Source organism: Amblyomma maculatum, chromosome 1 (assembly GCF_055883805.1).
Source record: "Amblyomma maculatum isolate TAMU_Amacu chromosome 1, ASM5588380v1, whole genome shotgun sequence".
NCBI lineage: Eukaryota > Metazoa > Arthropoda > Arachnida > Ixodida > Ixodidae > Amblyomma > Amblyomma maculatum.
Window position 1 is genome coordinate 130,348,322 of NC_139344.1, and position 12,198 is coordinate 130,360,519.

A 12,198-nucleotide genomic window follows, 5' to 3' on the forward strand; every position below is an offset into this window, starting at 1 on the left:
CTCATAACGGCACGCTTGAAGAGTACAGTGAAAAACGAGACCATTACTTGCCATTCTGTTTCCCAAAACCGACTTCGCATTTTGTAGCTTTTACAAACAACTAACGGAAAATGAAGAAAACTAAATCGAAAGCACAGCGCGAGAGCGTGGCAATTAAGCAGGCGGCATACCGAGAGACTGGGGCGAAGGCTGAGTGTACTAACGACGTATTCCGACCGGCGATCTGGGCCAAGTTTTTTTGTTTTTTTTTTTCTCCAAGAAACCGTAAAGCACTGTTTCAATGGGCGTCTCGGATTCAGATCCCGAGCTCTGGTTTTGCCGAGACGGATATCTTGCCCTTTCATGGATTTAATCTGCTCCGGATTACCTCTCAGATTATGCCAAAATGTAGCGGAAGCGAAGCAGATTTGTTTACTCCACTGCAATTTGGAACCTGCATAAGGCTACAAATACATTATTCTCCCTCTCTCTCTCTCTTTTTTTTCTGCGTCCTGTCATTAAGGCGGAAAAGTTCAGAATGCGTCGGATAAGTTCGGCTTCTTGTTCTTCCGTAGATTCGAGTTCATGTCTTTCACAGGTTACGCGTGATGTTCTCCTTCAGCTTCGGACGATGTACGCCTGAGTTGGCCGAAAATTGGGGAGAAAAACATTTAATATACCCAAATATAAGCGTGATATTAAGGGCTACTTAATTTTAATTACGGGTTGACGAAAACAGATGGAGCTACAGCAACTCCGCAGTTGTCTCGAGATGGGGTGTCAACCTAGGCATTCAGTGTAAGGAGTGCGAATGCGTGCCACGCCCCAGACGGCCATAGACGTCCGACGGTCGACCGACGGACGTCCGTTTTCGGACCTTCGGACATCCGACGGAAGTCCAGTTATGTTCGATATACGTACAGCGGACGTCCGTCGGACTATCGTTCGTGGATCCGGATCGCGTCCCACGGACGTCCGCCGGGCAGCCGGAGGCGGACATTCGGACGTTTCCCGGAACATGCTTACAGGGCCCGCTATTGGTGTAAAAACTTGCCAATAACATTCGTGTAAAGCTCAGCAAGCATGTGCCATGGAAATTTCAATCACATACTAGTGCTCAATGCCTTTGTCGTGAGAGTAAAGCAGACAACAGAATATGCAACAGGTTCAAGTTTCCTGTTGTCTGCTTTACTTTCACACACAATGCACTGAACAGTAGTGTGCAATTAAAACTTCCATCAAAGAGGCACATATGCTAGCTGAGCTTTACACAAATGCACCATTCCTGAAAACATGCTAAGTGCATAGGCATACCAGCATGCGAAGTTGTAAAAAAAGCATATTTTTTTTTTTGCTTTATTGCAAAAACTGCATGCATAAATAGTCTACACTAAAAAAATATCGATGTTAAGGAATGGCATGGTAAAATGGAGGCCAACGGGAGTATTAAGAATCTACTTGAATATTTTTTTTTTAATTATCCTTGGCCGTGACAGCTCTTCCCTTGGGGAGGTGGTGGAGGAAAAGGTATTTATTGAAACCTAATATTTCGGAATTAGCGAGGAGATGATCGAGTTCTCTGTGGGCGGCCTCCGCAGGCCGGGATTCCAGGAGCAGTTACTATCCTGTGCATTTGCTCGATCAGCTGTTGCTGGTCTTTCAGGCCTAAGATGGAAAGAGCAGGCTGGGCTCCGCCTGCAATAGAAGGGAAAATTAAATTCAAGTTATCTGTGCTGAACTTTGATTACACATCTCCAAGGGCAACTGCCAGTTTCTCTCAATTGCTTTTTCCAGATGGCACTGTACGCATGCATCTCCATTCAGAACTGTCACATACTATATAGAAAGGTCATATAACTGCAGCAAAACCCATTCAGAATAACAAAATATACAAACGTAGTTTGACCAGAACCTGGCATTCAGTATTTTAATGTTTTTATGTCGTCTTTTTGAACATGCCACTCTGACCAAACATGGCATGTTATGCTTGCTGCTATGCACCCTCAGCAATGCCCAAGACATGGAGTGCACATGCAGAGAAACTAAGCATAAAGGATGCTGTATATGAACATAAAGCACAGCCAAAGCATTGCAGTATTACACAGGTACGCATTGGCGGCAGAAACATGCACTTTGAGCGGTTTAACAGGCAGATTTCTAAAGTAATTGTTCCTGCTCTGAAAAGAAGTGATCAATAATAACATCATTTAAAATTGTTACCTTTTTGTTCTGTAAACTGCACATTTCGCTGGTTTCCATGTACCCTCTACCGAAGACATTGCCTGGGCGTGTCGGGGGTATATCGACATCAACATCTAGGCTACAAGCGTCTAGAAAGCGTCTCCTTAGAGCAGCTGCGACGAAGTAACTTATCTGATAACATGCAAGCTGCTGCAGCAGAATAAAGATAGACATTTGACATGTGGCTAAAGCCCGATGTGGAAGCATAGCCCGCCGCAGTGATTGCGCAGTGTTCATGCTTCTACAAGAGTTAAAAGTAATTTGTTTACCCACAGCGCTATATGTGACATTACAATAGCAAGGCTTATAGTCACACAAAACACAAAAAGCTGACAACCACAAGCTCCTGATGTATTACCGGCAGCATGCAGCATGGATGTTAGTTACTGAAATATGGTTGCATAATTCTGGCAACCAGCTGTGCATGTATGTCATGGATTTCTCAACTACGCACAACAAATTAGAAAAAAAAAATAATGGTATTTATAAATGCAGCCAGCTGTTCGCAAGAAACATTGTAGCTTTTTTAAGGGGAAGGTAGTGGGCGCCAAACTGCCCCTGTAAAGGCGCCTAATTTGCCCCTATGTAATATCGGGGACAAGTGTGTGGACTACACAAACTGCAATCAAAGCACATAACTTTCACATCGACCAGGAAACTCAGACCATACTTGTCGATGTGAAAGTTGAACGTTAGTTCTTTCATGTGTGCAAGAGAAATAAGGTCACAATTCGTTTACATCGCGATTCTAGTCCAAAATCTAGACATACTGTCCAGAGACTTTCGCCCCCGCAGTATAAGCCACCACTTGGGTAAGAGATTAGTAAAAGAAGTGTATAAAAGACATTAGTGCTGTTGAACAGCCATAGCTATAAAAATGGTATTGACATTGAAGTACTGCCTTAAGGCGAGGCCTAGGGCATTACAAAAGCAAGAGTTAGTGTCCGCTGGTCCTCATTTGAATGAACAAAAAGAGGGGGGGGGGGGGAGAAATCTACCTCAACTACATGTTTTGAGTGACACCAAGCCGCAGTTAGTATTAAAGATATCACACAGTTTTGTGGAAGATTTGGGAGCGCTTTGCTGCTTTCTTACAGGATTGGACAAAAGAGCTCACCATCTTCAGAAAGGCACGTTATATAGAAATGAAAATAGTGAATTTACTGCATCTGGCCACAACAACTTGCACACGGAGAGGAAGATGAACTGAAAATTTTATACATGAATGTACGTATTTACAACAGGTGAAACAATGACCATGATCTATGCCGAAGAGGAAAGAGATCAAAATCTAGCTCAGAACGAGTTCTCCTGGCCGCGGGGCCGTTTCATTAACTTCGGGACTCCGCCCACATTTCTCATCCCCAATGACAACGAACTCACACATGACTGGCTAACAAACATTTCGGCATGTCTTTCCACTTTCATAAATTCTTCACCCTCTCCCTAATACAAGCAATGCAAAAGGGACAACAAATTCGTTTCACAACAAACAGAATTTAGAGAATGGACCTCGAAATGATTGGCTCACTAGGTCACATGCCAAAATCTCTCCCCTAGGAAAAAAAAAAAGAAAAAAAAAATTAGAACCCATCAAAACGGTGTCCCACGTGCGCAACCATTGCTCAAAGCTTGCATCCTTGGCGGCTCCTTTTACAGGGCAATTATTGCAATTATTGGCGTCCGAGTCAGCACCATTGCGGACCACATCAGAAGAGCCAACCCACATCCTCCCGCTCCGCATCACACCGTCACTGTTACACACTTGCCCTTTTTCAACGCCGCCATCTCCCACCATTGTTGACATCCAGGGTTGGAATCCTCAATGAGACCCCACTCAGCGCGCCTGCACTGAATAATTGTCACTTTTATGGGCTCCCCAACAAGGAAGAGGGCCTTACACCCTTCAACCTGACAGCCTGATAGTGTTTTTTCTTTGAACGATAAGCAGTTCTTCCAAAAGAGGTGCTCGTTTCAAAGCTGTGCTGCCTCCGGGTGATGGGTCCAGTCAGCGTACTAAGGACCCCTTAGTACGCTTAGTACTAAGGACCCCTTAGTTGTATACTGTTCGTAAAGCTCCTTAAATAAAAATGAGCCCCCTACATGACACAGCGACGAGAACAAACTGCCTGTCCCCGCGTCTTCGAGTGCGAGAGCAAAGTCCTCGGAAGAGGGGACTTCTTTCCCTCTCTGCCTATGTTTCCGTTAAGCACTGTAACTGCTGTAGCTGCCTCTCTGTGCGCGTCTCTCCGCCTCCTGTCCGAGGACAAGTGGGAGACGGCCGCAGCTGGGCATTGAACAGGTGACCCAAAAAGAGCAGACTAATAATGGTGCCTAGCATACCCAACGACCCCTTACAGAAATCATTAAAGAAATGAAAGCAACACATCAGATAACGCTACAATGTTTCTAAGTGTAAAGTCGACAACTCCAAGTCATATAAATATATGTACATCTCCGCACATTAACTAGACAGAAACAGTGCAGAGTAAACTAATAATTCAGTGTCTAGCAACACTATTAAAAGGGGATAAAGGCCACGGGGGGCTGCGATTATTAGTACCGTTTTGCCTTTAAACTACAATAACATACTTGTTGCAAGCTTAAAATCAAAGATTCACACCTGTCCCACCCACAGCAATGGAACACACATCTGACTCAAGTCTGCAGAGAAAGAGCAAGCTAGACTATTGCAGACGCACCCTTGGTTATTTTTCTGGCATTTCTGAGGGTGAAGAATCTGACTTGTCAGTAGCATGTATATGAATAAGAATCCTATGACAGTAAATGCATCAGATTTTCTTGAGTGGCTTTTCTTTGCTGACCACATATGAGGTGAGCTATAATTTATCCAACTTGGCCTAGGTTTATTCTATGAATAACAAAGCTATAGCAGGTACGCAGTCGTCCACTCAGGCTGAACATGCGAGTGCGTGGCATGCACTTTTTGAGATGCCACTGCATCCATCGCAGCTGCACACCGTAGCGAAGAGGCAGGCAGCGTGAAGTACCAGCCTCTAGTTCCTCTACCACCACTGGGGTCCCAAACTAGGGACCCCTTGTTTTTGTCAGGACAGGCTCCCTCAGGGTCAGCTAGTGAGTAACCTCCTGTATTTGTATCTGATGGCAATGTTTTCCACCACCACCCACAATACGCAGCTGCGCATCATAGCAGATGTGAAGCAACAGCTCCTGGTCCTTCTATGCATAAGCCACTTTGCCTTGATGCATGCCTGCGCACCATAGTAAAGAGGCAGACGACATGACGCAGCAGCTCATGGTACCTTTACACATGAGCCCCCCCATTGTACTTCGATACGCACCATAGCAAATATACAGACTACACCACACAGCAGCTCCTGGTCCCTCTATGCATAAGCCATTTTGCCTCAATACGCACCTGCGTACCTGAGCGAAGAGGCAGACGTGAAGCTGCAGCTCTTGGGTCCTCCATGCACAAGCCACTTAGCATCCATGCACGGCTGTGCACTGTAGTAAAGAGGCGAAGGACGTTAAGCAGCAGCTCCTGGTCCCTCTACACATCAGCCATTTTGCTTCGATGCGCATCTGCACACCGTAACAAACAGCCAGATGTGACAAAGAAGCTCCTGGTTTCTCTACACATAAACCACTTTGCCTCAATGCACGTCTGCACACCGGAGCAAAGAGGCAGATGGCGTGAAGCTGGAGCGGCTGGTCCCTCTACGCACAAGCCACTTAGCCTTGATGCATGGCTGTGACGGATGCATTGCCATTTTGCAAACTGCATGCCACACATTCCCATTCAAGCTAAGAGTGGACGACTGTGTAAACGTAAAATACTGGTTATTTACTTCAATGGACAATGACAAAAAGTAACATGGTGGACAATGTAAAAAGAATTTGCTGCATAAAGTTTGTTGAAACCAGTTCTACATCCTACATGTAAGCAAGCTAAAACCTTAATGCCGAAGGGATGTCCTGTGTGTTTAAAATCATCACGCTCAAACAACTTCAACACTGACAATCATGATTCAATATTAATAATATAGATAATGATACAATACTCACTTTTAGCCATACCAAAGAAATGAGAATGCAAACGGATGTTGCTGTTTTTCCCCCATGGATGACAGTTTTCCATGTTCAAAGTGCTGCTTCCTGTTGGCCTACGAAATCGGCTACAGCAAATGGCATCTGAAATATTTTTGGAAGCCTCATGCTAGTCTTCAACGAGAAAAGCATTCCCATACAGAAACAGAACACAAAAACTTTTACAACACATTAAAAGCATCAATTGCACAAATGCTTGTAAGATGACCAGGTACAGGTTTCTGCTATAGCCCATATCATGTGACCAGCGGTTATCAGAAGCCTTGTATGTGAGCATGATGCCCTAGATTCAATTTATGGCTATCACTGTATTAACAAGCATGGGTTTAAAGCTACTTTAATATGATAATCTAAGAACATGGTAAGAGCTTTCAGTGCGAGACATAAGCTCAGTATCATGCACTATAAGGTGCTGCATGGCTCTAGTGTAGCTTTGGCATTATCTCGCTGTCAATAATGCAGTGAAGTTCTGAGGAGCCTTTGAATATCTGTAAGGACAAAGCAACAATTTTGTTTTCATCTCACTTTTGCTCAACTCGTGTTTTTTTTTCTTTTTTGAGCCCGAGGCTTGCATGGCCTCCCAGTATGCCTGTTTTGCATAAAAGAAGGCGTTGCAGGCACCAGAGCTCACAGCCCACTGTATCGCGGCGGCGGTATGTCAAATTCGTGCCAGAACAGCGCAGAACAACGGGTCAAGAAAAAGACAAGTGCTGACTTTTTTTTTTCTCTCATCTCCTTGTCCGGTTGTTCTGCGCGGTTCGGTCCCACATGCATAACCAACATGCGCAAGGTGCTGTCCTGGTTTGTCAAAGCTGAAGGAGAGTACTAAACCTTTAGTTATTTAGTAGCTACAGCCGTTCCTTCTAGAAACTGTAGTTGCCGTAAAGCTCGAGAGAGAAAGATCAGCAGCTGTCCACTTAAAAAAAAAAAAAAAAAAAAAAAACTCGCGACGTTTTCACAAGTGTAGGCATGTCGCACGATGGGCTCGAGGAGTGCAAAATTTTTCTCGTATAGTTTTTACAACTCAGCACGTTGCGCATGGTAAACAAATTAACTCCTTTAAAGCTCGGGCAGGCACCCCTTTATCAGAGACAGAGAAGTTGCGCGGCTTACTGGCGCAGCGTCCAGTAATGCCGAGAAAGATGGCCCTCAGACTTGAGGCTGCACTTTAGTTAGTCGGCGCGGAGCCATCCTGTCAGTCTCGCCTAAAACACTCGACCGTTCGGCTGCTGTACAGAGCTGTTTCCTTAACCAAAAGCTCACCACTATCGGTGCATCGAAAAGTTCCACTACAGAAACAAAAGTTCGGTGAAATACTTACTTTGGAATCGGCGAGTGAACAAAGTGTGCCAGCCGCACCAAGCCACAGCAAAAACAATGCTAGCAGTGCATTACAGCCGTAGGTATTTGTAACTGCGCAGAAAATGCAGAACACGGAAACGTGAAGCCATCTTCCATGACTAAACTTCAATTTGTCAGGTGGATTGGATTGGCTCATTTCAGATTTTTTTGAGGATAAGTTCGGTTTCGTTCTTTTTGAGCTTGCTGCTTGCTGCGTCTATTCAGCCACTGATTAAAATTTCACCGAAGCATCATGATAGAAAAATGTTTAATGGTAATTGAACTTATCAAAAATGTTTGATAGAATTCAACGATGAAACATGCGGAAAATAAAAAAAAAACTGTTTAATGGAAACGCTTTCTATCGCATCGATTCGCTCTGGCATCATATAATGCAGACTTCACGGCATTACTGATTTATACGCAGTACAGATGAGCACGACGACTACAAACTATATCATAGCTGTGTAAAAGCAAATCCAGTGGCGGACGTACGGCGGCTGTCCGCTGGGCGAACGGATTCGACCATCCGCTTTCGTACGTACGCCGGAATTCCGGCGGACGTCCGAAATCGGCCGCCGAGTTGCGGCCGAGTTCGGTTGTCCGTCGGACGTCAGTGGCCGTCTGGGGCTATACTGATACCAAGGCTGCTGCTATGAATGGTGATATGATACTCAGGAGAGACCGCAAAGACATGCAGTGCAACACTGGTAACGTTATGCGCAAGGCAAGCGTCCCTTTTCACAAAAAGGAATAGCTTTAGCAGAATAATTTGTCTTCCTGGAAAAGCGCTTCATGCCTGTTTTGGCTGTGCTGTCTGTTTTATTTTGGTGCCATCTACACTCTACACAGAAATAAGTCTAAAGGGGAGTAAAGAGGGAGTAATATGTCCTCTAGCGCACCCCCTCGTGAAGACATGGTATTCTCTCCAAGCCCCGCGGTAGATTTTGATCACGAACTGTAAGGAATGCTATACTGTGACAGAAGAATATTTTCTTCCTAAATAACACTTATTTAATGTACTTACTTATGAAAGGAGACATTCAGCCACTGCACCAGAAGTTTTGATATTATTAATTAGAAGACATAAAAACCTCACTTAAAATCTTCGTAATTGTTACTCGCTTATTCTGAAGTGAAGATTGGCTACCGTATTTCTAGTGATGAAAATCTGCCCCGCGGCTCGGACAGAATACCCCGACTTTAGTAGGGAGCGCGCTAGAGAACAAGCTACTCTCGTTTGACCCCCTTTTATGCTTATTTGTATTTAGAGTGTATTCATTTAAACAAACTTTAGCTGAAATTTCAGATGCTAGTACAGTGTTCTCTCGTTCCTGCTACTGTGTGTGTCTCGCTTTGCGCTGCAGAAGCTTCATGAAACGTCCGAACATCCAAGTAGCGCGCCACGTGAAAGTTTTCGGTAGCGAGCTATCGGGAGTTTTGTTGCAAGCAAGCTCCGCGCGCTGTCGAGTTCTGACCTGTAGCATGAAAAGTCCTGCCGAGCAGCGGGCTCAGTCCTCTTACCTATGTTAGATCTCGTCGTCCGTCACTGATACGAGAAGAGGTTGGATTGACGCCTCATGGATTCCTACCTGGGTTGCGCTCTGTCCTGTCGTCATGCCTCTTTCTTTTTCTACCTATTGCGCAAGTTTATTCATTTTGCTAATATGAACCAACTCTCCCAGAATACATATACTTATTCTTACCTGGTACACACAGTTATTGTTTTTTGAATAGCGCAGTCATCTGAGGAGGATACAACCTGAATTCCAGAAACAAGTTGGCCAACTGATGGCAGCTGTGACGCATCCTACAGGAGTCTGCATAGTCCACTGCACATTCAACGGTCGTGAGTCGTAATGGATTTTGACTCTCCGAGGACGCAGAAGTTGTCCATCCCGCCGTGGCTCACAGGCACATTTAATTCAATTATATAATGTAATTAGATGACCAGAGACCAGCACATTGGCGTGCGAATTGAGGACAGCCCCAGAACTATAGGAAGAGTAGTAGTACATGTAATATAACACAGTGCCAAGCGAGGAGTAGCATGTGCGCCGTGCTCGTGAAAAGCCATCGCCGAGTATGCGAAGAGGCACATGGAACCTAGCAAGACGCGACACCGCGCAAAAGCAAGCGGTGTCTCAAACGGACCGTTGTGCATAACTGCACGAGTGGACGCATACAATTTTGAATTATCAAATGGATGAGAGCCCCACAGCTTGTCTGGCGCCAAACCTCAGCTTTCTTTAGAGGCTCCGCGAGGCTTTGTGGTCAAGAAGGATTCCTAGCCATGGAAGGAGGAAAAACTTAATTATCCTGGTATACCAGCTGAAAGCATGCGTTAAATCATCAGACGACTCCACGCATAGGCGATTCCACTGCAGCTCAAGAAAGTAGCCGAAGCCATAAAAAAGGGGGAAAAAAAAAAGGAATAAAATATTTGGACGAAATTCGATCTGAGCGGCGCGGCCATCGAACGAGTTCCAGCCTTTCCACATCGTACGATTGCCTGTTGTACGACTGAGGAGTTCTAAACATCTCTCGGACGGAATGCCGGCTAAGCGACGCGTGATTGCGAAGCAGCGCGTGTCCCCCGGCCGCCTGACATTTCAGCTAACCCGCGCGCGGCCTGGAAAGATCGCGCGTCCGCCCTAATTAAGGAGACTTTACCCGGCGAGATTACGCCGATGAATCTGGGGCGGGCACGGACACAAAGGGGTCGGGCAGCGCCGCAAGCCGACCACCGCTATATGAAGAAGGGCCGCGGTCGTCTCAGATAACAGCGCGCAGCCATCGTGAACTAGCGGCGTTCATCTTTTGCAGCGCAATCTCGCTATATTGCACCATCAGCTTAGAAGGCTTCAGTCGCGCCCAAGAAATTACCCGAAAGCCCGCGAGTCAGGCCACGCTGGTTATATTTATCGCGAGCAGACGCGTTTTCTTGTGAGTCGATCCTGGCGAAGCCGTTTAAGCGATTTTAACTCGAGTGTCGTGACCACATGCGAGATTTTATGACTTCGGAAAGGCTCCGCTCAGCGGCTTCTTTATGCTAATTTGCTATTAACTACAACCTGACGATAGAATCATTTCTGCTAGCGATGGAGTCACCGAGATTTAAGGCTCATCTCACGTCTCGAGTTTCGAAGGTTGCTAAGCGCGCAATTTTCGGTGACGTGAGTGATGAAAAATATCACTCTCTTGTAGAACTATATTGCTCAGATTTGCAAGTTTTTTTTTTGTAGTTTTTTAATTTCTCAGCAAGCAGTGACTACTGCCTCGAGACTCGCAGAAACAACCTGCACTTCCTTGTCCCTCTTGTCTCGCTCTGAAGAAGCCCGAAATGAGCGACAAATATTTTCTTCGATCCTCCATGGAGCGCAGCGAAAGGAGCCAGTCACCATCCAAGGTTCCGAGCCTTACTGCCACGAACACCAAAAAACCTCTGGTACACGTGTTCTGCGAACTGAACTTCGGCAGTGTTGCCTGTCATACCTGATCCAATTACGCTATCTTTCCAAATTAAATATTAACCACATGGACCGTTAGCACACAATGGCCACTTAGAAACTACCAGAGCGGCAATCTCTCGCGCGGTCCAACCAACCGCAGGGTGCCCTACAGCGCTTTATCACATGCACCGTGTTGTTCTCACCGATCGGTTAGTCTGCCACTAATCCAGACGGCAGAGGTCTCACTCGCTAGAGTGAAATATTAATTTTTCAAGTAACCGCTGTGCTACTTTCCTCAGGCACCGTTTAATTCTTTCTTTACTGTTTGTTTTGTAGATTCTAGCTTTCCCCATTCCCCTGGGAGACACAGTTCTTTTAGCTTAAGCTTAAAGCGCAATCCTCAAAATTTCACGAAAAACAGTGCGAAGGATGCAGTTCAAAAAAGGACAAGCTAATAATAATAATAATAATAATAATAATAATAATAATAATAATAATAATAATAATAATAATAATAATAATAATAATAATAATAATAATAATAATAATAACAATAATAATAATAATAATAATAAATAAACGGATGCATACAGCACCGCTGCACTGATTACATTACACATGATGCAAGAGATCAACACGAGCCCAACCGGAAGTGCCCAAAGGTTTCTGCACAAATCTGTACAAATCAACATCGGGAGAAGTCTCTCTCCCTCTCTCTCTCTCTCTCTCTCTCTCTCTCTCTCTCTCTCTCTATATATATATATATATATATATATATATATATATATATATATATATATATATATATATATATATATATATATATATATGTGTGCGTGCGTGCGTGCGTGCGTGTGTGTGTGTGTGTGTGTGTGTGTGTGTGTGTGTGTGTGTGTGTGTGTGTGTGTGTGTGTGTGTGTGTGTGTGTGTGTGTGTGTGTGTGTGTGTGTGTGTGTGTGTGTGTGTGTGTGTGTGTGTGTGTGTGTGTGTGTGTGTTTGAATGCACTCACCAGTTTACACTTTACATAAAAATGAACTTCCTCCCGGTTGGCACAATGAGGAAGGACTTCATTCAAAACTGCCAGTGCGGCGC

At 44.9% G+C, this 12,198-nt stretch overlaps 1 protein-coding gene and 1 long non-coding RNA gene across 5 annotated transcripts in view; both read right to left on the reverse strand.

Annotated features, from left to right (window-relative positions):
* Positions 1-12,198, reverse strand: part of Pde11 (Phosphodiesterase 11) — a 475,368-nt gene that overhangs the window by 212,419 nt on the left and 250,751 nt on the right. The gene's annotated exons all lie outside the window — the stretch shown is intronic.
* LOC146203916 (uncharacterized) lies at positions 1,369-7,769 on the reverse strand. Of its 2 annotated transcripts, XR_014703928.1 has the most exons (3): positions 7,634-7,769; positions 6,271-6,396; positions 1,369-1,674 (listed from the first exon to the last, which is right to left on the reverse strand). It is a non-coding gene; the product is annotated as an uncharacterized LOC146203916 (long non-coding RNA). The 2 variants fall into 2 exon arrangements; XR_014703927.1 differs by lacking the exons at positions 6,271-6,396; positions 7,634-7,769 and adding an exon at positions 5,621-6,237.